General features: G+C 41.9%; 1 long non-coding RNA gene across 1 annotated transcript in view; it reads left to right on the plus strand.

Annotated features, from left to right (window-relative positions):
- The first annotated feature begins 907 nt into the window (after window positions 1-907).
- LOC129053037 (uncharacterized) overlaps window positions 908-22,556 on the plus strand; it is a 45,549-nt gene continuing 23,900 nt past the window's right edge. Inside the window, exons 1-4 of the long non-coding RNA XR_008518165.1 lie at window positions 908-1,225; window positions 2,753-2,834; window positions 7,662-7,760; window positions 19,454-19,549. This is a non-coding gene — a long non-coding RNA (uncharacterized LOC129053037). The remainder of the gene's footprint in view (window positions 1,226-2,752; window positions 2,835-7,661; window positions 7,761-19,453; window positions 19,550-22,556) is intronic.

Genomic DNA, 22,556 nt, shown 5'->3' on the forward strand with positions numbered 1-22,556 from the left:
CGGCAATAATGAGCTTTCAAAAAGAGAAAGGGAGGCCACTGAATGGTTATTTGTCGTTAGGTTTTGGCATTTGTGGTTGATACAGCGGGTGCTTTGCTGCCATATTGCCATATTGACAGGGGGTGTGAAAGAGTGGTAACAAAGACTATTTATTCCACCAAGCACCCAGGCCCTAGGGGAGAGGTGACTTGGACAGCCCATGTCTGAGTTAGTGCTGTCCTTTCTTCTTGTTCCTATTCCTGGAAGCAACCTGTTGCCCTCATGTGTGCTGTTATAAAACTTTTTCTTTTTTTCTTTGGCACGATCTTGGCTCACTGCAACCTCCACCTTCCGGGTTCAAGCAATTCTACTGCCTCAGCCTCCCAAGTAGCTGGGATTACAGGCATGTGCCACCACGCCCAGCTAATTTTTTGTATTATTATTATTATTATTATTATTATTATTATTATTTTTGTAGAGACGGGGTTTCACCATGTTGGTCAGGCTGGTCTTGAACTCCTGACCTCAAGTGATCCACCTGCCTTGGCCTCCTAAAGTGCTTGGATTACAGGAGTGAGCCACTGCGCCCGGCCGTTATGAAACTTTTTCAATATGCTTTTCAGGGTCCATCATAATAGTAATAACAAGTCCTTGTGCTTGAATAGCTGGCTGCAGTTTGTGCAGCATTTTAAAATCCTTGATCACACCTCTCAGGAAAGCAGTATCATCTCCATTTTGATGATGAGATGGAGGCTGAGAGAGACCTCAAGGTTTCTATGCAAGGTAGTGTTTGAGTGGCACCTGACTGGAATCCCGGATATCTGGTTAACCTTCTGCAACCTGAAGCTTCTAGTACCTCATCCTCTGTCTCCTTTGTTGGGCCTTTGGGAGGGAATAGTTTGTTGCCCAGAACGGGAGACACCACAGCCGTCACAATGAGCTCTTTCATGGGGTCGAGTTGTTTAGAGGACTTGATAGTCCTAGCAGCTTCTCTGGCCTTTTTGTGCCTCACTTTTCAGAGCCCAGTGTCGTTCTTTTCTCTGGAGTCAGGAAGCCCCTCCAGAATTTTTTATTTTTTTTCCCACTGACCAAGGTCCAGAACAGGGAGTGTGGACACAGGAATCAAGGAATGTTCTGCAGTGGGCTGTCTTCTAACTTCCTGATATAGACGTCCAGCATGCCTTGCTGATTGATGATGTTCATGGAGATGAAGCCATCCTTTCAGGACCATGGTGTGCCTGAAATGGTAGGTTAACAAGTTTGAATTTTATCTTGTAGGCTGACATTAGCTATGGATGGGTCAGTGTGCTAAGGGTTAGAAGGAAACCCTGGGAACAAGCTGTGTGTTCTGGGATGTTGTTGCAGGAGGACAAGTAGGAAGCAGGGGGAGCTCTGCAGGGCTAAACAAGGTGAAGGAATACTCCTAGATGTGATGTAATAAATACTTTTTTTTTTAAACAGATTAATTGCTATAGCTGGCTTCTCACCTTCTAGCAGATGGTTACAATAAGCTGATCACAGTCCCCAAGTGTGTTGTAATTGTCTGTTTACTTGTCGTCTTTTTTTTTTTTTTTTTTTTGAGACAGAGTTTTACTCTGTCGCCCAGGCTGGAGTGCAGTGGCGCGATCTCGGCTCACTGCAACCTCCGCCTCCTGGGTTCAAGCAATTCTCCTGCCTGAGCTTCCTGAGTAGCTGGGAATACAGGCGTGCACCACCATGCCCGGCTAATTTTTTGTATTTTTAGTAGAGACAGGGTTTCACCATGTTGGCCAGGCTGGCCTCGAACTCCTGACCTCAGATGATCCACCCGCCTCAGCCTTTCAAAGTGCTGGGATTACTGGTGTAAGCCACTGTGCCTGGCCTGTTTATTTATCTTCTTCCCTGTTTTTCTGTGAATGTTAGGGGCAAAGGGGCCTAGTCTTATTTCCCAGTTCCGAGCACAGAAAGACTCAGAGTAAATGCTTGTTTGAATGATAGGAATTTTAGAACTTTGCTCGTGGAAACTGGCAACAAATTCCCAACAAGGACTGCCAATCCTTAGCAGAGTCTTTCCTGCTTGTATATTAGGCACCTGGGTGGAACCACCGGGGTCCTGTTTAGTGTGCTGGAGCAGGCTTTGACTAACTAGAAAGTAGTTGGTTAAATAAAACCCTGGTGGCTGGCAGAGGTAATTTCTCCCTAAGGGCCTGTTAGAGAAAGATTATTGTGACACTTATTAAAATGGTAAGGAAGACTTTCTTTAAGGCTGCTGCAATAAGGGACAGAGACTGAACTCAACTCTAAATACAACAAGGACCAGTGGGGATTTATAGCCAATCCATTTACAGAGTAAAGGGGTCAATGGATGGAAAATTACCAAGAGAAGCTTGATTATATCTGGCACTTGCCATACCACCACCTCCACTTGCACGCTCCATTCATAGGCAGGCACACCTGGTGGAAAGCTGAAGTGGATGCCAGTGTTTGCCCGGTAGAGTTGCCCATTAAAATCACCTGGGAAGCAGCTTGAAAAATACCTATGCCTGGGCTCTTTCCCACACCTAGTAAATGTGAACTAATGAGGAATTGGACAAGGCATCTATATGCTTAACAAGCTCCCTGCTGATTCTTATTATCAGCCAGCTTTGGGACCCACAGCTTTACACTATGGATTGACCGAGAGGACAATAGAGAGGGAATGGGAACTGGGTATTGGGAGGGGATAGAGAGGAGTAGGGAGAAATAGGGGAGGTTGGAGCAGATCCAGTGTCTATTTTGCTCCCTTTCTCCACAGACATGGGTTCCACCCTTGGGGGATGCAGAGAGAAGGCGGTAGGGCTACCAGGACTTGTCTGTCTACTCATAAAAATGGCAAAGTAAGTGAATACTGTCTAGAATATCTACCACCTTTGCTTCTCAGGCCTTCCCCTTCCCTCCCCGCCGTCTTTGGGAACTCTGTGGCCCCTCAGACATCTTTTATTTATTTATTTTTTTGAGACGGAGTTTCACTCTTGTTGCCCAGTCTGGAGTACAATGGTGTGATCTCGGCTCACCGTAACCTCTGCCTCCCAGGTTCAAGCAATTCTCCTGCTTCAGCCTCCCGAGTAGCTGGGATTACAGGCATGTGCCACAATGCCCGGCTAATTTTGTATTTTTAGTAGAGATGAGGTTTCTCCATGTTGGTCAGGCTGGTCTAGAACTTCCGACCTCAGGTGATCCGCCTGCCTCGGCCTCCCAAAGTGCTGGGATTACAGGCGTGAGCCACCACACCTGGCTACCCCTCAGACATCTAAGACCCTCACATTCTCTCTACTCTCTTCTGAACTAAAACTTGCTCTCTGATACAAAGGTATTTGAGGAAATAAAATAACCCCCCAAAAAGTAAAAGCTTTTCTCTTGGAATAGGCTGGTTAAGTATAGGTAAGGTTTGCATTGTTAAGGAAAACTGGCATTTTGAAAACAGACAAATCCAGAAATTAAAAGACTGGATGCCCCAAAGTAGGAATTTCAGGCATCTGAGAGGGGGCCGCAAGGTTGTGTGTGTGTGTGTGTGTGTGTGTGTGCATGCGTGTGCGCCTGTATGGAGGTGGAGGAGGGCTCTCTAGTATCTTACAAATGACACAGACATAGATAGCTTTCTTTGCCTATGCCTAAAGTCGGCTCAGCTACTTTGTTATGCCCCAGATTCCTAGGACTTTCTGGGAGATGTTAAGCAGAGTTCTTTTTCCTAAAAGGACAGAAAAATGAAAGGTTTAAAACTAAACCCTGACTCCCAGGTAAGATGCAACCCTTACTGAAATAGCACTATGTCAGCAAAACATGGTCTCATTGGCTCATTATCAGGCGAGGTCAGGACATTATTTCTGGCAGCTTCTGAAAGCCACAGCCTGTTAGGAAAAAAAAAAAATCTTCTTCCTGAGGGTTTAATACAGCTTGCTCTCAGTTCTCAGGAGCGCTCTCACTCGATCGCTCTCTCTTTTCTTGGGCCTCCTTTTAAAATGCTAATTAAATTTGCTTGATCTCCACTCCGCGCTCCCCCAGCTAATTTTGGAGATCAAGAAAGGGAGCTTGATGTGTATAATAGATGTGCTTGTCTTTCCACCTGAGCTACCTTTGTATTTCATTCCCTTTTATTACAGGAAATTGTGTCGGGGCCCTAAACACTAACATACATAACATTGATTGTATTCTGCATAACAAATTGGATTAGGATAATTACCACACAGATGTTAAAAAATCCTGAATGCAAATCAATGCAATTAGTCATGACTTAATATACTATAATTCACACATTGGAATGTCTTATTGTGATTATACTATTTTAGAACTAAATGCTTTAACAAAAAAAAATTCTTTTGCTCTGTGCTGCACGTGCTCTGAACAAGAAATTGTTTTATGCTAATCTGGAATTCCACCACTCAGAATTCTTATTAACTAATCAGATCCTTCAATTTCTCTTGCCCTCTTTTATATAGAGAAAGCCGCTTCTTTAGCAAGACAATTTCATGCGCAATTCAACTTGAATGCCACCATTATGAACAAAGGAATTTGCATGTGGATGCTTTTGACAAACATGGCTTTAGAAAACTCAGCCTTGGTGGTGGGGGGAAAGCCCTCCCCACTGATGGCCAGACCCCAAAACAAAGCAGATAGAGTGTAAGCAATTGGAATGGGTCCAAGTTAGTCGGCAAAAAGCAGACCTGTCACAAGGGCAGTGGGCTCAGAGCTGCCAGAAAGTGTTGTGCAGCTTGTGCCCAGCTGAGAGGGTGAGTGGGGGCTGAACTCCAGCCTGGAATTCATGCTCCAAGCTGTGCACCAAAAGCAATGCTGTCTCTGACCCCAGGAAAGGGCTCCTTTTCCTAATTCACACAAAAGTGCCTGTGGGTACAAGGCAGGAGTTCGGTCACAGAGGAAAAATAACAGCAGCTGGGACCCCTTGATTCTGAACTGTGAACTCAAATCCAATTCCTAAAGTCTTTTTTGGCTTATCCTACCTCCCAGTGTTCTGTGCTGGCTTAGAATTGCTTAGAGTTCAATGTGCTCATAGAACCTGTGATGTACATGGTACACTCTTTTTGCCTGTGATCTACATGGTACACTCTTTTTGCCTGTGATCTACATGGTACACTCTTTTTGGAATTGTTCTGTATCTGATTTATGTCAAAGCTTTGCAAACCCAACTGATCTGGGGGACCCTTGAGGGCTAGGCTTGTGCCATCATAATCCTCTCTGAAGTCCTCCCACCTAGGGTTACCAGATGTAGCAAATAAAAATACAGAATGCCAGTTAAATGTGAATTTCAGATATATAAAAAATGCTTTTTTGCCTGAGCACGGTGGCTCATGCCTGTAATGCCAGCACTTTGGGAGGCCAAGGCGAGCGGATCACTTGAGTACAGGAGTTCGAGACCAGCCTGGGCAACATAGGGAGACACCATCTTTACAAAAAATAAAAAAATTATCCGGGTGTGGTGGCCTGTGCCTATAGTCCCAGCTACTCAGGGGGATGAGGTGGGAGGATCACTTGAGCCCCGGGGTTGAGGCTGCAGTGATCTGAGATCACGCCACTGCACTCCAGCCTGGGTGACAGAGACACTGTCTCAAAAAGAAAAAAAAAAGCATTTTTAGCATAATTATATCCTATGCAATATTTTGGACATATTATATTAAAAATGGCCATTTATTTGAAATTCAAATTGAATTGGGTGTTCTGTGTTTTATCTGGCAACACCACCCCCACTCTGGCACAAAGCGCAGAGCTTCATGATTAAAATAAAACTAGGCCAGCGGTTCTTACACTTGAGTATGTAATCAGAATCACCTGGAGGTGAGTAAGACCTAGAGTGCTGGGGCCCCACCCCCAGAGTTTCTGATTCAGCAAGTCTGGAGTGTTGCCTGAAAATCTGCATTTCTAAAAAGTACCCAGGTGATGCTGCAGCTGATCTGGGGACCACACTTTGGGAACTGATGCTCTAGTATAAGCTTAATAAATAGATCCAATGGGGATGAGGCTCTTGTTCCTAAGTTGATATTAAGCGAGCAGAATGCTTCACAGACCTCATAGCAGGGTTTGTGGGCTCCCTGGCAATGTTTACTCAAGGTATGCATCTATTTAGCTCTGGTAACCTCAGCTCCCTCCCTGTGTAATCTCTCTTGATTGCATTCACTTGGCAATAGACAAAGTTGTGGTTTGTCTTTGTTGCATCCAGTCTTGTTTTCACTCTGTCAATTTTAACTCTTCTACCCTCCTCCCTGCCTCTTCAGGTGCCAATGACTTTCTAGTCTCTAACTTAGGGATGGCAAACCTACATGTTGTGAGTACTGGTGAAGAAGGACTCTACTTGTTTCCTAAGTAGGGAAGCAAGCTTTTGGAGGTGGTTGGCCACTTTTAGTGAACATATTGATTCCCTTTGAGGCTCTCTTTCTTTGTTCCGGGCAAGTCACCAAAATGGCCTTTTACTGAAATTGAGATCGAGATCCTGAATTTCAGACTGAATTTCTATTTGAGGCCCAAAGTTATTGTAACATGTTGGGATGATCTAGGCTGGTCCTGGCCAATTCCAGGGGTTGGGAAAAAGCAATAAATCTCTTGAGATAGAAGAAGACAGGACCAAGTGGCTGGTCTGTACAATGGGAGTCCTGAGGTGCAGGGAGGATTGAGGGATGTTTCTGCCAAATCTCTGAAGCTGCTGCTACGAGAATCCGCCTCAACACAGCCCCTCCAGTGGGCAGGTTTAAGCCACAAGCAAGGATTCATGTGTGGGAAAGAGTTGGAAAACCTCAGGACGACTTTATCTTGAAACATTTGTTGCAACCACGCCCCAGTATTCCTGTAGTGATAGTCTAGCCCAGGGGCCATGGCTGAGTGGTGGTATCCAGGTGTATATCTGATATCCTGTATTCTAAGGGACCCCAAGATAAAGGCTGAATTTCCCATCAATATGGGTTTGTAAAAACTCAGTCATGCTGGGCGTGGTGGCTCACGCCTGTAAAACTAGGACTTTGGGAGGCTGAGGCTGGTGGATCACCTGAGGTCAGGAGTTCGAGACCAACCTGGCCAACATGGTGAAACACTGTCTCTACTAAAAATACAAAAATTAGCTGGGCATGGTGACGGGCTCCTATAATCCCAGCTACTCGGGAGGCTGAGGCAGGAGAATCACTTGAACCTGGGGGGCGGAGGGTGCAGTGAGCTGAGATCTTGCCACTTCACCCCAGCCTAGGCAAAAGAGCAAAACTCCGTCTCAAAAAAACAAACAAAAAACTCAGTCGTAATAATTTGAACATTAAAAGAAATGTTAAAATATGTGTCCAGGTGATGGGATGCACACTACATGTGATATATATGTTTAAAACCACCTTTGTGAAAATTATAATAGTGAAAGAGATCTGACCTAACCGACTGTTATCTTGCCGTTAACCTCCAACCTGTTCATTCCTGGATATAGGCTGTGCTAACTATAGGAGGAATTTAGTTTATAGTTTAACTTTGAAACAAAGATGATAGCTCTTTGCCCAAACAAAGGCTCTCCTTGTCTGGGGACGAGACTGCCTTTGTAAAACTGACAAATTAGCCACGCGATTAGAAAGTATGGTTTAGGAGTCTTTCATCCAGAGGCCACAAGATTCCTAACCTCCCCAGTTGCTCTTCTGGATAACATCACTATTGTATAATCTAACATTGGTGTTTGGGATACTTTTCAGACACCGCATTCTGTCGGATCAGCTGGCGCCACCCAGACCAGAAATCTGACTCAACTAGTTCAGGAACTGAAGACAGCAAGAACTACCCCTTCACTCCAGGTGATTTCATCCCCAACCCGACCAATCAGTATTCTCCACTTCTTAGCCCCCTGCCTGCCAAATTATTATTATTGCTATTATTATTATTATTTTTTATTTTTATTTTTATTTTTATTTTTGAGACAGAGTCTCTGTCTGTTGCCCAGGCTGGAGTGCAGTGGCATCATCTTGGTTCACTGCAACCTCCGCCTCCTGGGTTCAAGAGATTCTTGGGCCTCAGCCTCCCAAGTTGCTGGGATTACAGGCACCCATCACTACACCCAGCTTATTTTTTGTATTTTTTAGTAGAGATGGCCAGACTGGTCTTGAACTCCTGACCTCAGGCGATCCACCTGCCTTGGCCTCCCAAACTACAGGCTTGAGCCACTGCTCCCGGCCCAAATTATTCCTAAAAAACCCTAGTCTCTGAAATTTCAGCGAGACTGATTTGAGTAATAAAACTCTGTTCTCCAGCCCTGCGTGGTGGCTCACGCCTGTAATCCCAGCACTTTTGGAGGCCAAGGCGGGCGGATCACAAGGTCAGGAGTTCACGACCAGCCTGACCAATATGGTGAAACCCCGTCTCTACTAAAAATACAAAAATTAGCCAGGTGTGGTGGCACGTGCCTGTAGTCCCAGCTGCTCAGGAGGCTGAGACAGGAGAATCCGTTGAACCCGGGAGGCGCAGGTTGCAGTGAGCAGAGATCGCGCCACTGCACTCCAGCCTGGGTGACAGAGCGAGACTCTGTCTCAAACAAAAAACAAAAAACAAACAAACAAAAAAACCCACCACCAACAAAAAACTCTGTTCTCCTGTTTAGTTGGCTGTATGTGTATGATTAAACTCTTTATTGCAATTCTCCTGTCTCAGTAAACCAGCTCTATCTTGGCAGCAGGCAAAAAGATTCTTGTTGTCTCCCTTTTTTGCATCCATAGTGGACACTGTTACTTGTTCATAGCCTTTCCCACGGAGTTTGGGTGTGCCCTTTGAATCCTTCTGTTAGGATATTCTTGGTTGCAAGTAACAGAAAACAAACTTATAGATAAATCCTTACCTAGCATTTACTATGTGCTAGGCAGGGGACTAAAGCCTTTATACACTGACAACATTTACAGATCCTTTTAAACCAGCCATAGAAGGTGGAGTAGTTATCCCAATTTTACATATTAAACAAAAAGGGGATTTGTATTCTTTTTCTATTTTTTTTTTGTTTTGAGACTGAGTCTCACTCTGTTGGCCAGGCTTGATTGCAGTGGTGCAATCTTGGTTCACTGCAACCTCTGCCTCCCGAGTTCAAGCGATTCTCGTGCCTCAGCCTCCCAAGTAGCTGGGATTACAGGTGCCCACCACCACACCTGGCTAATCTTTGTATTTTTAGTAGAGATGGGATTTCACCATGTTGGCCAGGCTAGTCTTGAACTCCTGGCCTCAAGTGATCAGCCCACTTCGGCCTCAAAACGCACTGGGATTATGGGTGTTAGCCACTGAGCCCGATCTTTTTTTTTTTTTTTTTTTCTTTTTAGTAGAGATGCAGGGTGTCTCACAAAACCCAAGTTCCTGAATATAGGTGACCTTCAAAGATAAACTGGACTACAGGATAAACACGATGTGGAGTCTCTCTCTACTGCTTGCTTCTGCACCCCTTTGTTCCTGTGTTTCATTCTTTTTTCTATAGACCAGCTTTTTCTTGTCCATATGGAGAAAAACATGGTAGGTAACATCACCTGGGTTTTACATGTTATGGATTTGACCATCCACAGAGAGAAACTGAGCTTTTTTTTGTTACAGTAGCTTCACAGTATTTTATTTTTTATTTTTTTAAATGGACAAAATTGTATATACTTATGGCATATAACATGATGTTTTGAAATGTGTGTACATTATGGAATGGCTAAATCAAATTAATATATCCATTCCTTCACACACTTATATATTTGAGATGAGTACACTTAAAATCTATTCTCTTAAAACATTTTAAGTATACAATCCATTGTTATTAACTGTAGTCACTGTGTTGTTGTTGTACAATATATCTTTTGAATGTATTCCTCCCATTTAACTGAAATTTTGTATCCTTTGACCAACATCTCCCCAATACCTTACCACCCAGCATGTGGTTACCACCATTCTGCTCTCTGCTTCTATGAGTTTAACTTTTTTAGATTCAACATATAAGTGAGATCAGGTGGTATTTCTCTTCTCAGAGAGAGAGAGAAACTCCCTTCCTTCCTTCCTTCCTTCCTTCCTCCCTCCCTCCCTCCCTCCCTCTCTCCCTCCCTCTCTCCCTCTCTCTCTCTTTCTCTTTCTTTCTTTTCTTTTCTTCCTTCCTTTCTTTCTTTCTCTCTCTCTCTTTCTTTCTTTCTTCCTTCCTTCCTTTCTTTCTTTCTTTCTTTCTTTCTTTCTTTCTTTCTTTCTTTCTTTCTTTCTTTCTTTCTTTCTTTCTTTCTTTCTTTCTTTCTTTCCTTCCTTCCTTCCTTCCTTCCTTCCTTCCTTCCTTCTTTCTTTCTTTTTCTTTCTCTCTTTCTTTTCTTGAGTTTCACTCTTGTCGCCCAGGCTGGAATGCAATGGCATGATCTTGGCTCACTGCAACCTCCGCATCCTGGGTTCAAGCAATTTTCCTGCCTCAGCCTCCCGAGTAGCTGGGATTACAGCCGCGTACCACTATGCCTGGCTAATTTTTGTATTTTTAGAAGAGATGGGGTTTCAGCATGTTGGCCAGGCTAGTCTTGAACTCTTGACCTCAGGTGATTCATCTGCCTCAGCCTCCCAAAGTGCTAGGATTACAGGCGTGAGCCACTGTGCCTGGCTGAAACTTATTTCTTAATTTAAAAATCTCCTGGGAAGAGATTTCTTGGCTCAATTTGTGTTAGGTGTGCAGCCGTGGATGCATTCTCCTAGGGATCAACCTTTACTGACCCAATGCAACTTGTGAGAGAGGGATATAGAAACCATGGACAGAGGGCTGTGAATCTCACTGTAGAAACATGCCGTTCCCTCAGGCACTGAATGGATATAGAAGGGAAGGGAAAAGCCCTTGAAATAAGTATTGGGAATAAAATACCTGCCCACAACACCTTAACACAGCATTCCATCTGGCTTCTGCCAAGTGATCAGAATTGATACACGCTACTATTTGTCATCTCTGCCCTGGCTGCCTCCTATCAGTATAGGAAATTGATGTGGTATTCTCGTTTGTACTGACTGTATTGGTCCAAGGAGAAGATCCTTATATCTGTCCAAGTTGCACACCCCACCCCCAACCCCCTTTCCCTGCCTTTGTAACGCCTTCCTGCTGTTATCCACTACTTCTTGACCTCATCCTGTATCATCCTGTAGGAGAACTCAGTCAACTGATTGCACTTCTAAGAAGCTTTTTCTAGACATGGTGCCAGAGCTGTTGTGGACAAGGAAATTGCCCTTGAGGAAGATGTGGCAGTTACAGGAGTGAGGCAGGATGGCTGTGTCATCAAGAAAGTTTGTCTGACAATTTAGGCAGGACCTCACAGGGTACTGGTTAGATCCAGAAGCTGAATTTTGTCAGAGTTACTTAGTGATCTGTAATCTCCTGGGCATAGACTCATGCTAACCAATGTAAATCACAAGGGATAGAGATATTAATACAAAGCTATAATTCCAACTTATTTTCAGGGGTACAGAGAACTGTTAATCAGGCTGGAGTTGGCATGTCAGCTGGTCAGGCTAGACCTGAAAGAAAAGCTAAATGATAGCAGAAGATTGTTTATGGAGCAAGGAATGAAAACTAGGGGCAGTTCCTTGGATGATCTTAATGGCATCTGCCATTCACCTGTGACAGCCCACCCTTGGGATAGATCAAAGAGGAGAGACAAAATACTCATATTTGTATGTGAAGATAAGCTCTCCTGGACTAGTTGAGCAACATATTGAGAGTTTCTTGTTCTTTGACTCATTTTCTAGATCTCTATCCACACTTGCCTCTACTTTGGTTAACACATCTATCTTAAGCCTCAAATTATCAAGCTATTAGCAGTGTTACCTCAAAACCAGAGTTCTGAGAAAGGAACATTATTCTGCAGGATGATAATTGATGTTTTTCAGTTAAAAATGTCTTTTACATGGTCGACATTGAGTTAAATAGGTTTCTTTCCCACAGGATGTCTGAGAGCCTTTAGTGAACCAATATACACTGTGAATTTCCAAAAGAAGCGTAGAGCCTGCAAATTTATTTGACCACTTAGTTGTATTTTTCAAAAGAAGTTATGCTGAGTGAAACATGCCAGGCACAGAAAGACAAATACTGCATCATTTCACTTACATGTGGAATCTAAAAAAGTTAAGCTCACAGAAGCAGAGAGTAGAATGGTGGTTACCAGAGGTTGGGATAGGGGGCAGGGATAGAGGTTGGGATAGGTTGGCATTAGAATGGGGAGATGTTGGTCAAAGGATACAAAATTTCAGTTGGACAGGAGGAACAAGTTTTCAAGATCTATTGTAAAACCATGGCTATCATAGTCAATAATAAAGCATATTTAAATTGCCAAAAGAATAAATTTTAAATGTTCGCACTACAAAAAAGTATATGAGGTGATAGAAATCCTAACTAGGTTAGTATAATCATTTCACAGTGTATACATATATCAAAGCATCACCTCGTACCCCATAAATATATACAATTGTTATTTGTCAATTAAAAGTAAACATTTTTAAAAAGTAATGAGGGAGAATGTCTTAGTTTCCTATCTCTGCTGCACAAACTTATTGGTTTAAAACACAAATTTGTTATTTTACAGTTCTGTAGTTCAGAAGTCCTGAAATCAAGGAGTCAGCAGAGCTGTGTTCCTTCTGGAGGCTCTGGAGGGGAATCTATTTCCTTGCTCTTCCCAGTTGCTAGGGATTACCCACATTTCTTGGCTTATGGCCCCTTTCTTCATCTTCAAAGCCAGTGACAGCATATCATCTTCAAATCTCTCTCTCTCTCTCTCTCCTCCCCTCACCCCCTCTCTACCTCCCACTTCTCTGCCCCTCCCTTTTGCTCTGTCATCATATCTCTACCTTCTGACTCTGATGCTTCTGCTTCCTTCTGTTATAAGGACTCTTGTGATTACATCTGTCCTACTAGATAATACAGATAATCATCCCACCTCAAGATCTTTAGCTTAATCTCATCTGCAAAGTCCTTTTTGCCATGTAAGGTAACATGTTGATAGGTTTCAGGGATTAGGATGTGAACCTCTTTGGAGAGAGTTATTATTTGACCTACCACAGGGAGCAATGGGAAATACTGGACTATGGTATTAAACATGCTAATACAATCATACTCTTCTAGGATTATGGTAGTGTCAAACTTGATCAGATTTGGGGAGTTCCTGACATTTCTCAGATACCTCTTTAGAGGCTGGAGTTGGCTTCTACACTACCGACAAGATCTAATGTTCTCTACTGGTGGGGCAGTGGCAGAAGCTCCTGAAGGGAGAAGGAGCAAGGGCTTGTGCACTGAAGAAGGGGATTTTCCCCAAGGCTTCTTCTCAGAAACATACCCTTCTCAAAAAGACCGAAGTCATGCAGAAGAATTCCGTGGCAGTGGGTTAAAGTTACCTGTTTAATCGAAAGTAGAGATAACCTATCACTTTCATTTCAAATGGAAACCTGGGTTCCAGAATGTCTTAAATGACAGTGTTACCAACCTGGGAAACCCCCCATTGACTGGTGAGCAAGAAAGTAAGGCTGAAAGTAGGTGATCTTTTTATGCCACCTAATGTATTTATGACAGGTGCTCTGCTGTGTTTGGAGAAATGGACACCCGAAGTTTTCGGCTTTCCTGCAGAGAATATGTGATCCCTTCTTTCTTTCTCTAAGGATATTTAACTGTATTTCATGATATGACAATAATAACTCTTGACTTTGATATAGTTTCTGCTAGGTCTGGGGTCCTGAGAACTGACTACATCACCAGAAATAAAACTGAAGACTGGATAGGGGTTATTGAGATTCCATTAAATACTGCCTTGGATAAGAACAGTAATTTCAGCTTAAGTGCTCGATTATGCTGAAGATTCTATTGCAGAGTACGAGTAACTTAGATTGAGAAATAATTCCTCATGTGGTTTTGGATCTGCTTGGGAAAATACATACCAGAGGTTTCCAGGCATCTCTTTCTTACCAAACCTCAATAGCCTTTTCTTCACTCCCATGTTTTTCTCATCCCCACTGACACTGACTACCCTAACTTTTTATATTTTTTTAATATTTTGGCTTCAGTGGCCCAGCCTTATATTAGTTTTCCTTCTATTCTTTTGACCACATCTCTGCTTTATTTCCTGGCTCTTCTTTTTTCTTCTTCATTATAACTGGATTCTCCTAAAGACACTCTCATGGACACTCTCCTCTTTATCTTTATGTACTCTTTCATCAATCCATCCATTAAACATTTAAAAAATATTTAAATATTTATGTTTGGAGACCTGTATTGTGCTCTGGGGATAGATAAACGTATTAGACACAATCCTTGCCTTCTGGGAGCTCAAAAACTGGGGAAAGAGACAGAAAATCAATGAAAATAGTATAGTGTAATATTTAGTATGAAATATATGTGACATGTTTTATGGAACTCCATGGTAGGGGCATCTATATGTCTCCAATTGGGTTGCTTTCATCTAGAAATAACAGAAAATTCAAAATGATTTAAGCAATGAGGACAAATATTTTTGATAACAAGAAATGTAAAGCCACAGAGGTTCCAGAGTTTGTCAATTCAGTAGCTTAAGGACATCATTAAGAACCCAAGTGTTTTCCATCTTTTCATTTTTCTCTTCTGCTATCTTTAGCATATCCCTTTCAGGATTGCAAGAAAGTTGCAGTGGTTGTAGGCATCACATGTAGAAATGATAATGTTCACCAAAGAAAAAGGTGTTACTTGCAGTGAATTTGATTTTATGAAAAACCTTTTTTTTTTTTTTTTTTGAGACAGGGTCTCACTCTGTAGTCCAGGCTGGAGTGCAGTGACATGATCATGGCTCACTGCAGCTGCGACTTACCAGGCTCAGGTCATTCTCCCACCTCAGCCTCCCAAGTGGCTGGGACTACAGGTGCATGCCACCATCCCAGCTAATTTAAAAAAAAAAAATTTTGTAGAGATGAGGTTTTGCTATGTTGCCCAGGCTGGTCTCGAACTCCTGGGCTCAAGCAATACTGCCTGCCTCAGCCCTCCCAAAGTGTTGGCATTACAGATGTGAGCCATCGCGCCCCACTGAAAAACCTCTTTTTGAAGCCTCCACTCAACTTCTTTCAAGGACCCATTAACTAGGATTACCAATTACTGGCAAAGAGAATAAAGATGCCTTGATTGATTGGTTTAGATCAGGGGATCTCAGCTTTGGCTGCATGTGAGAGACACCTGGAGGGCTTTTAAAAAGCTCATGCCCAAGCATATCCTAGAGCAATTAAATCAGAATCTCTGACTGTGGACCCAGGGATCCACATTTTAAAAACTCCCCATCTGATTCCCCTGTGCAGCTAAGGTTGAGAACTATTGGTTTAGACCAATCCCTCTGATTTGTGTCTCTGGAGAGGGAAGAGCTCCCAGTCTCCCTTTAAGAACCGGAGTGACTGCTATAGGAGAAAATTGAGATTCTATATGCAAGGAAGAAATGAGGAATAGCTTTTTGGTGGGCAAATCACAATGTCTGCCACAGTGACTAATCAACATTCATGATTTCAGTTAGCATTTCTGTGAGGAGACTGATGCTTCTAGCTTTGACCTCGTCTGAGTTTCAACTGTTTCCTGGCATTTCTACTTGGATTTTTTCGTCCACACCTCGATGTCAACTTGTTCCAAACCAAGTGTTCCAGCCTGCTCCCTCTCCTGATGACATTATTTTCATAACATGCTACTAGCATTCTCAGGATATTTCAGACTCAAATTCTTGGAATCTTTTCTTCTCTGTCTCCTTTATGACTATTTAAAAAGTCACCTCACCCTGTTTTCATTTTGTTTTCTGGAGATGTTTTTATTCCACTCTACTATATCCTCTTCCAGACTGGTTCAGACTGCCCTTGCAGCATCGTATACTTGCATTCTGTAACAGCTTCCTAGCTGGCTTCCTGATTCTAGCCTTAAACTTTTTCGGTTGATTCCGCATATCACTTGAAAGAGTTTAGACATATTGTAGACATCACTGTAGACATAGTGCTAAGATACTGCTTTCATTATGTCACTCTGCACAATGCCTTTTGATGGTTTCCAAATCCTACCTGTTTTCAGGGTCCTCCAAATTTCAGGGTTTTCCCATCTATTAAGGCCTGGTTCCAGCCCTAGTTCCTGTAGGAGGCATTTTCCATTTACTCCAGACCTCTTGGATCCACACAGATCTTGGTTCAACTCCTGACTATTACATAACTACCTATGTTTCCTTGGCAAATTGCATATGCTTTCTGAGTTTTAGTTTCCTCATCAGTAAAGTGGGAATAATACTAGGTGTTTTTTTTTTTTTTTTTTTTTTTTGAGACAGAGTCTTGCTTTGTCGCCCAGGCTGGAGTGCAGTGGCATGATCTCGGCTCACTGCAAACTTCGCCTCCTGGGTTCAAGCGATTCTCGTGGTTCAGCCTCCTGAGTAGCTGGGACTATAGGTATGCACTACCATGCCCAGCTAATTTTTGTATTGTTTGTGGGGACGGAGTTTTGTTATGTTGGCCAGGCTGGTCTCAAGCTCCTGACCTCAACTGATTCCCCCTGGCCTTGGCCTCCCAGAGTGCTGGGATTACAGGCGTGAGCCAACGTCCCAGGCCACTAGTTTTTATCTCATAGGGTTATTATCAGGATTAAATGAGCTCCTTTTCTCCCTGCCTTTTTTCTGACATCTTATGTTGCCTACTTTTTAGTACATAATGTAGCCTTTTATTGTCGAATGCCCTGTACCCTGGGCTCATTGTTTTTTGCATGTAAATATCTTTTCACTACAACTTGACAGACAAGTTCTTTTAAGGAAAGGCACTGTACTTGCCACTTTTCTTGTGTGCCCTCCTGAATTCTATTGTATGCTAAGCCCATATAGAAGGTATTCCACAATGTTTGTCCACTTTTTAAGTATTAAGTAGCACAAACAAAAAGTACTATGGGAGCTGGGAGAACAAATCTGTGTGCAGCTTAAGGAGATGGAACTTCTGTTCAGAGTTAATTTTTGCTGTCTGCCTTTCAGTCAGCAGCCTCCGTGCTTGGTTCCTGGCACTGAGTTTCAGGTGATCTTATTTGGATAGAAGAATCTCCATCCCAGTTTTCATTGTTTGCACTCTTGGAGCAAGGTGGAGATCTGACTTCTATGGCACTAAGCTTGCATTCAGTGGCCTGTTCATCATATCAGCAAAGGCCAATGTCTGTCTTCTGGTAGGATACGGTGATTTTCTCATTGGAACCTCCATTTGGGTATTGCTTTCTAAGTGTTACCAAAGTTGTTGCAAGGTGATAATGCAAATGAGGATAAACAAAAGCGTGACTATTTCTTGGAGAAAAAGGTATCATATATTTTGCTCTGTGGCTTCACATGGTTTTGGGTGTTTTTGTTGTTATTGTTTTGTTTACTTGTTTGATTCTCAAATTGTGATATTCCTCTTCCCTGTAACCTGTTTGAATTGGAATCTACATCACTGGGAGTTGGAAAAAAAAGCCTTGGGCAGAGAATTAGAAGACCTGAGTTTGTTTGTAGCTTTAGCCAAGTTAGTCCTTCTTATTGTGCCTCAGTTTCCTCATTTGCAAAATAGGAATAATGCCTGCCCTGCCTATTTCACATTGATGTGGAGAGAAAAGATGGCCAGCTGCATAAGCATGCTTAGGAAAGTGAAAAGCCTTTACAAATGTAAGGATGTATATATGTATGTATGTATGTATTTATTTGAGATGGAGTCTCGCTCTGTCGCCCAGGCTGGAGTGCAGTGGTATGATCTCAGCTCACTGCAACCTCCGCCTCCCCAGTTCAAGCGATTCTCCTGCCTTAGCCAACTGGGTAGCTGGGATTACAGGCGTGTGCCACCAAGCCTGGCTAATTTTCATACTTTTAGTAGAGTTGGGGTTTCACCATGTTGGTCAGGCTGGTCTCAAACTCCTGACCTCGTGATCCCACCTCAGCCTTCCAAAGTGCTGGGATTACAAGCATGAGCCACTGTGCCCGGTCGGATGTATTCTTTTAAACGGCATTTAAACACAATCTGGCTTCAAGGGAACACTCTTTAACCACTGGGAGTTGATAGATTTTGCTTTTGTTATTAAGGATAACACTTATATTATTGTCTAAAGGTATTTGATGGTTTTCCAACCCTTCTTCCAGTGTTTATACTTATGTATGTGTGGGGGTGGTGGCAGGCTTCCAAAAACTGTATTCCATATGATTTTACCTTATCATAGGGTCATATATGTGTGGTTTATATGAAAATTCTTATTTGCATTATAAGTAATCTCCCTTCCACGGTTCTTGTGGGTTTTAATGATTCATAATTAAATTTATTTTGAAATAAATAATTTCCATTCTCTGAACACTTTACCATGTATTAAAAACTGGCCTTATTCAATTTGATTTTATCTATGTTTATTTATATGGAGATAATGGTAGTCATTAAAAAAGTTTGAGATGAATTGGGGTTACTTTATTGCAATCTCCCTACGAAGTTATAATGAAAGCAAGTCTCAGACCAAATTTTGTCTTACACATTAACATTTATTAAATGAACATTGATTAATAGCAGTAACAAAAGAGCTCATATAAACAGTTTTTTAAGGTTGATGAAGTCCCAGCTCTCTGTCCTTTTAAAGGCTTTGACCAAAACATACCTCAACGAGTCACAGGAGGAAGGCACAATCACATTTTAGAAGCAGAATTTAAAAAAATCTTGTTTTTGGTCGAGTGCAGTAGCTCATGCCTGTAATCCCAGCATTTTGGGAGGCCGAGGCGGGTGGATCACCTGAGGTCAGGAGTTCGACACCAGCCTGGCCAATATGGTGAAACCCCGTTTCTACTAAAAATACAAAAAAATTAGCTGGTTGTGGTGGCATGCGCCTGTAGTCCCAGCTACTTGGGAGGCTGAGACAGGAGAATCACTTGAACCCAGGAGGCAGAGGTTGCAATGAGCCGAGATCACACCACTGCACTCCAGCCTGGGCCACAGAGTGAGACTCTGTCTCAAAAATAATAATAATACTTTTTTTATTGAAGTAACATTCACATAACATAAAATGAACCATTAACCATTTTAAAGCGTACAATTTGGTGGCATCTACTGCATTCACAATGTTGTATAAGCATCACCACTATCTAATTCCAGAACATTTAATCCTAAAAGGACACTTTGTACTTATTAAGCAGTGACTCCCCATTGCCTCTCCTTTAACCTCTGGCAACCACTAATCTACTTACTGTCTATACAGATCTACCTATTCTAAAAGTTTCTTATAAATGAAATCAGAGAATGATTTTGTGACTGTCTTCTTTCTCTTAGCATAATATTTTTAAGGTTCATCATGTTGTAGCATTTATGAATACATTATTCCTTTTTATTTTTTAAAATTTTATTTTATTTTTGAGACAGGGGTCTCACTCTGTCACCCAGGTTGGAGTGCAACGGTGTGATCTTGGCTCACTGCAACCTCTGCCTCCTGGGCTCAAGCCATCCTCCCACCTCATCCTCCTGTGTAGCTAGGACCACAGGTGTGCGCCACCATGTCCAACTAATTTTTTTGTATTTTTGGTAGAGACGGGGTTTCACCATGTTGCCCAGGCTGGTCTTGAAGAACTGTTGAGCTCAAGCAGTCCACCTACCTTGGCCTCCCAAAGTGCTGGGATTACAGGTATGAGCCACCATGCCCAGCCCATTCCTTTTTATGACTGAATAATATTCCACTCTATAGACATACCACATTTAAAAAATTCATTCATTCACTGATGGCCATTTGGGTTGCCTCCACATTTCAGCTATTATGAATAGGGTTGCTATGAATATTCATGTGCAATATTTGTTTGATTACCTATTTTCAATGATTTTGGGTATATACCTAGGAGCAGAATCACTGGGTCATATGGTAATTCTATATTTAATTTTTGAGAAACTGCTAAACTACTTTCCACTTGGCTGCAACATTTTACATTCCCACCAGCAATGTGTAGGGAGTTCCCATTTCTCTACATCCCCAACAACATGTATTATTATTATTATTATTATTTTAAATAGCCATCCTAGTGGGTGTGAAGTATCTCATTGTGGTTTTGATTTTCATTTCCCTGATGACTCATGATGTTGAGCATGTTTTCAGGTACTTACTGACAATTTGTGTATTTTCTTTGGGAAATGTCTATTTAGATCCTTTGCACTTGCCCTCAACTTTCTTTTTTTTTTTTTTTTTTTTTAAGAGACAGGGCCTCACTCTGTTGCCCAGGCTGGAGTGCAGTGGTGCAATTATAGCTCACTGCTGCAGCGTTAACTTCCTGAGCTCAACCGATCCTCTTGCCTCAGCTTCCCAAATAGCTGGGATTACACACCATACCCAACTAATTTTTAATTTTTTTGTAGAAATGGTGTCTCACCATGTTGCCTAGTCTGGCCTTAAACTTCTGGCCTCAAGTGATACTCCTGCCTTGGCCTCCCAAAGTGCTAGGTTGACAGGCATGAACCATCACACCTGAATGGCTTATTTTTATTTTTATTTATTTATTTTTGAGACATGGTCTTGCTCTGTCACCTAGGCTGGGGTGCAGTGGTATGATCATGGCTCACTGCAGCCTCAACTTCCTGGGTTCAAGGGATCCTCCCACTTCAGCCTCCCAAGTAGCTGGGAGTACAGGTATGTGCCAACACGCCTGGCTAACTTAAAAAAAAAAAATTTGTAGAGATGGGAATCTTACTATGTTGCCCAGACTGGTCTCGAACTCCTGGCCTCAAGCAATCCTCCCAACTTGGCCTCCCAAAATGTTGGGATTATAGGCATGAGCAACCATGCCCAGCCTGCCCTTTTTTTTTTTTTTTTGAGATAAGATCTTGCTCTGATGCCCAGGCTGGAGTGCAGTGTCATGATCACAGCTCGCTGCAGCCTCGACTTTCCGGGCTCAGACAATCCTCCCACTTCAGCTTCCTAGATAGCTGGGACCACAGGTGCATGCCACCACTCCTGGCTAATTTTTTGTAGACACAGGGTTTTGCCATGGTGTCCAGGCTGGTCTCGAAATCTTGGGCTCAAGCAATCTGCCCACCTCAGCCTTGTGAGGTGCTGGGATTACGGGTATGGGCCACCACACCTGGCCTCTGGCCTGCCCATTTTTAAATTGGGTTGTTTCTCCTTTTGTCATGGAGTTGTACTCTTTTTGTTCCTCAATCCCTCCATTGCTGCTTTCTTTTGTGATTAGCTGATTTTTTTTTTTAGTGTATAATTTTGATTCCCTTTTCATCTCTTTTAAAATATAGTTTTTAGGTTTTTTTTTCTTAGTGGTTACCATGGGGATAAAATTAGGATCTTAACTCTATACCAATCAAATTTGAATTAATACTTAGTTTCAATAGTATGCAAAAACTCTGCTCCTTTACATCTCTATCTCCCCATTTTGTGTTATTCACAAATTCCATATATATAGTATGTTTATTAACACAGTTTTGTAATTATTGTTTTATTTCTTTGTCTTTTAAATCATATGGAAACAAAAAAGAATGACAAAGAGAAAAAAGGAGGCATTACAAACTGTATATGCAACACCACCAGCTTTTACAATTACCTGTGCAACTACTTTTCCTTTTGTTCTTTATTTCTTCATGTGGATTTGGGTTACTGTCTGGTGTGCTTTCATTTCAACCTAGACAATCGTTATCCTATTGCATGTATTGTACAGGAAGTCTATTTGTGATGAACTTCCTCAAGTTTTTGTTTATTTGGGAATGTCTTAAATTTTCCTTTATTTTTTGCAGGATAGTTTTGCTGAATATATAATTATTGGTTTGCATTTTTTTCAAAAATTTAAATGTCCAACTGCCTCCATGGTTTCCGAATATAAACTGTTAGTCTTATTGAAGATCCCTCACATATGATGAATTACTTCTCTCTTGGTTTTCTGAAGATGCTCTCTTTGTCGTTTTTTACAATTTGACTATTATGTGTCTTGGTGTGGATATTTTTGGGTTTTTCATGTCCGGATTTTGTCATAATTTTTGGATGTGTAGATTCATATTTTTCATCCAGTTTGGGAAGTTTTTCACTGTTATTTCTTCCAATATTCTTTCTGCACCTTTCTGTCTCTCCTCTTCCTCTGGGAACCTGCTTATTCATATGTTGGTAAACTTGATGATGTCCCACAGGTCTCAGGGACCTGCTCATTTTTCTTCATTCTTTTCTCTTTCTGCTCCCTTGACTGAATGATTTCAACTGACATATCTTTAAGTTCCCTGATTTTTTCTTCACTTGTTCAATCAGCTATTAAATCTCTCTAGTGAATTTTTAATTTCCATTTCTATTTGTTTCTTTTAAAAAATAATTTCTATCTCTTCATTAATATTTTCTATTGTTGTTTTATTGGTTTCCTCTAGGTTTTTGCATATAGCTGATAAGTCATTTAAAGTCTGTATCTAGTAAGCCCAGTGCCAGGGCTTCCTAAGGAGTAGTTTCTTTCTTTGATTTTTTCTTTTCCGTAGATACACCGTACTTTCTTGTATCTGCAGTTCTTGTGTTTTTTGTTGAAAACTGAATATTTTGAATTTTATAGCATAGCAATTCTGGAAACCAGATTCTCTACCCTACCCAAAATTTGTTTTTGTTACCGATTGTGGGATGCTGTTACTTCTTTAGTGACCTTTCAAAACTGTTTTTGTAAAGTCTA

The sequence above is a fragment of the Pongo abelii genome, chromosome X (genome assembly GCF_028885655.2).
Source record: "Pongo abelii isolate AG06213 chromosome X, NHGRI_mPonAbe1-v2.0_pri, whole genome shotgun sequence".
Classification (NCBI taxonomy): Eukaryota; Metazoa; Chordata; class Mammalia; order Primates; family Hominidae; genus Pongo; species Pongo abelii.